We start from the raw sequence: 4,297 nt of genomic DNA on the forward strand, positions 1-4,297 counted from the left end.
AAATTCATAAAATGAAAGATTAGAATGGTCGTTGTCAGGAGCCAGAGGAGCAGGGAATGGGAGGTTACTAATTGACAAACATTGCACTTCAGTCAAGAAATACAGGTAAACTCTAGAGACCTGCTTTGCAACTTTGTACCAATCGTCTATAATAATGTATTGTGCTGTTAAAATTTTGTTAAGAGGGTAGAGCTCATGTAAGTTGTTCTTATCAAAATGAAATAACATTTATAAAAGAAAGAAAAGATGTAAACCAAGTAGCACAATAAACCCTGTGTACCCAGAGGCCAAATATTTTCTTTCCCATAACTGGAAAAAATTATTCCCCTCCCTGTAGATATACATAGTAACCACTTCTCCAATTAAGAGGTGAAACTTTTGTCCCTTCCCCTTGAATCTTTACTGAACCTCTAATTGCTTAGTGATGTTCTGGGGATTTTGTGTCCAAACACTATGAAAGTCTGGAATCTCATAAGTTTTATTCTTAGTACAAAATTATTAAGAAACTGCAGGTCCATAGGTCCATGTGGTGAATCTATGTACCAAGGTGGCAGCCCTAATTGAATTTCCAGGGAAATCAGCCCCAGCCCCAGTTGATATAGCCATGCTGATGCCATATGGAGCAGAGATTTTTTCTTTCTTACCATGTCCAGAAAGTAAAACCAAAATGGTGCTAATTTAAATCATTGAGTTTTATTACATAGCAATAGACAACCAAGACGAAGGATAACTCTATACTTGAGCTGAAATCCAAATACTCCTCGATTTGACTTCTGAATGTTATAGTCACTTTGCATTTGATATCTGCAAAGTCACTAAATTAAAAAAAACTGGTTGAGTATAGACCACTTCAGTTCAGGGATCTCTGGGGTGCCTTTGGTTTTATGCCTTGTCTTAGTCTATGTTGTTTTGCCATAACTGAATGTCTCAGGCTGGGTAATTCACAGAGAAAAAAAGGTTAATTTAGCTTATGGTTTTACAAGCTGGGAAATTAAGGAGCATAGCACTGGCTTCTAGTTAAGATTTTCAAGCTGTGTCATAATCTGGTAGCAGGACAATGAGAGAGCAGACATGTATAAAGAGAACCAGACCAGAGGAGGAAACTCACTTTATGGTAGGAACTATCACATTTCTGCGAGAACTAACCCAGTCTTGAAAAAGTGAGAACTCACTCATTAGAATGGCACCAAGCCACCTGTGAGGCATGGGGCTCCATGATCCAAAGGCCTCCTATTTGGTCCCCCCACTTATCACTGCCACACTAACAGGGAAACTTGAACATGAATTTTGGCAGGGTCAAACCACAGCACACCTTATAGTTATGTCATTTGATTGTAAATGATAATTTATATTCTCCCGTATAATCACATTTCATAAATATCATTAATCAATAAACAATCTTGGCAATAATTTTTAGGTGCTTGATCCTGTACATTGTATTTTGGTCAGATTGTCATTTTTCTAGGATCTTGTTATACTACAATTAGTTCCTTGAATTGCTGTTGTAAGGAGGATTCAACCAAAGAACAAACCCTCAAATGTCTTAACGGAAAAGAAGGTCACATACCAACTGCTAATCTCTTCTTTCTATCTATCTTACAGTATCTATATTTAAAAACCTAACCTCTGGAAAGGTATACAAAAATATGTATATGTTGTTATTTAATTGATGGTAACTTTTATTTGTTTATACTCTTTTGTATTTTCTTTTTATTTAACATAATAATATGATAAAAAAAAACTTAGGTACTACTGTAAAAGGGAAGAGAAACCAATGCTTTGGCTCCTTCAGATGTTTGTTGAGTGACTTTCTTAAGACAGAAAGCCAGATTCTTTTTTAAAGTGGAGACCACTTCTTTTCGTGACCTATGCTTGTATGTCGATTGCCATCCAATAATGAAACCCTCTTGGGCTCTTGCCATGTGCTGGCTTTTACTCTGATCTGTAGATGGCAAGAGACTTGCCAAATTGCAAAGTGAGGAAAATATGTGAGGCATGTAGCACATAACCTTTCTGCTTTATTTTATTTAGAAGATGGGAAGGTGGCAAAAGATATTTGGCTTTGGTACTCCTGGCTATAAGGTGATCAGGATGAGGTCACTACATGTGAGGATCTGTTGTAATTCTGTATGAGTACTGCCTGTTACTGGATAGACGCAATGATGGGAGTCTTTATTAGGAAGTCAAATGTTGCTCCATGTTGTTCTTCCTTATTATGGTAGGAATAGTGGTATTTTAAAGTCCATTCCTACCCAAATGTCAATAATTTCTTAAGTCTTCTAAACTTTAGAGCAATATACCCTAAAAATAAGTCATCTATCTAATTAGTGTGAAAAAAATAAATTTAAATGATGATGCCCAAAACTGTCAATATTTGTTTTTACTAAGAGTGAGATTTTAGGCTAATATCAATATATTTATGTGTGTGCATGTTTGTGTATCTACGTGTACATGTGTGTATATGCGAATACATATGTATATGTTATACATGTGCACACGTGTGTTTACCTGTACATGTGTGAGTTTGTATTTGGGTATGTGTGTTCACCGCATGTATGTGCATATGTGTGTATATGCTTGTGCATATGGGTATATATGGTCATATATGTGAATGTGTCAATATGTGCATATGTGTGCATTTGTGTGTACATGTGTATATGTATGTATGTGTGAATGTGTATCTGTGCATGCAAGTGTGGTACATATGCGTATGTATAAATGTGTATTTTGTAAACATGTGTATATGTGTGGGCATGTATGTGTGTAGGTATGTGTGTAACTGTGGGTATGTATATGTCTTTACACATGTGTGTATGTGTATACTTATGTGTGGACATGTGCATTTTGCATATGTGTGTACATGTATATGTATACATGTGTATGCATGTGTACATGTGTGTGGGAATGTGTATGAACCTATGCATGTGTGTATACATGATGACATAATGCATGGATGTGTATGAGTGTGCATGTTTATATCTATCCATGCGTATTTGTGTGTACCTGTTCATAACATATAAATGTGTGCATGTATATATGTGTGTACATGTATATATGTGTGTATATGTACATACATGTGTGTATGTGTATACATGTTCATGGATGTTTATATGAATAAATATATTTTGTATGCCTATGTACATGTATGTATATATGTGTTTATGTGCATGTGATTGTGTGTATACATGTGTGTATATGTATTTGTGCACATGTATAAGTGTGTGAAAGTGTGTTTGTATGCTAGTTTGGATAAATGTGTGTGTGCATACATGTATTTGTGTTTGGTTGTGTTTATATGTGTATGTGTATGCTTGTACATTTATATAGGTGTATATGTCTTTATTACATGTATATAATGCATGCATATGAGTGCATAAGGGTGTGTACATACATGTGTATGTGCATTTGCATGCATATGTATATTTGCACACATTTGTGTAACTATGTGTTTGTATGCATATATATGCACATATGCTTTTTTCTATACATTCTCAAGTGCATATGTGTTTATGCATATGAGAATTGTGCATGTGGGTTTTATGTGTGTAGAAGTGTCTGCATTTTATGGATGCTTAACTGTGTATGTTTGTGTGTATACATATGTAAATGTGCATGTGTATTCAGGTATACATGTGTATATATATGTAATGTGAGTATGTGTGTACATGGATATGCATATGTGGGTTTTATGTATATAGAAGTGTCTGCATGTTATGTGTGCTTAAGTGTGTATGTGTGTATACATATGTAAATGTGCATATGTATTCAGGTATACATGTGTATATATGTATAATGTTAGTGTATGTGTGTACATGTACATACTTGTGTGCAAGTGTGTTTATGCATATATGTTTGAATATGTATATAAGTGTGTTTAGATTGTGTGCTTATGTGCTTTTACATATGTGTGTGAATGCTTGTTTGTGTGCATACATGTGTGTAAATATATATGTATACATGTGTATATGGTTGTGCATGTGTGCCCATGTATTTATATGTGTGTATACATGTTGTGTATGGTGTGCACATATGCATATGCATGCATGTGTATGTACTTGTGTGTATATGTGTGTTTGGGTGCATATTCATGTGTGTACATGTGTGTGTGTATATATATCATTAGTATGTATGTGTGGAAGTGTGTGTACATGTGTGTATGTGCATATCCATGTTCATATACATGCATATGTGTGTAGACAAATGTATAAGTATGTTTATATATGTGTATGCATATGAGCATAGGTGTGTATGTCTTTACAAGTGGGTATATGTGTGTACATGTGTATATATGTTTGTG

The sequence above is a fragment of the Otolemur garnettii genome, unplaced genomic scaffold (genome assembly GCF_000181295.1).
Source record: "Otolemur garnettii isolate 467f Iridium unplaced genomic scaffold, OtoGar3 scaffold00006, whole genome shotgun sequence".
Taxonomy (NCBI): domain Eukaryota; kingdom Metazoa; phylum Chordata; class Mammalia; order Primates; family Galagidae; genus Otolemur; species Otolemur garnettii.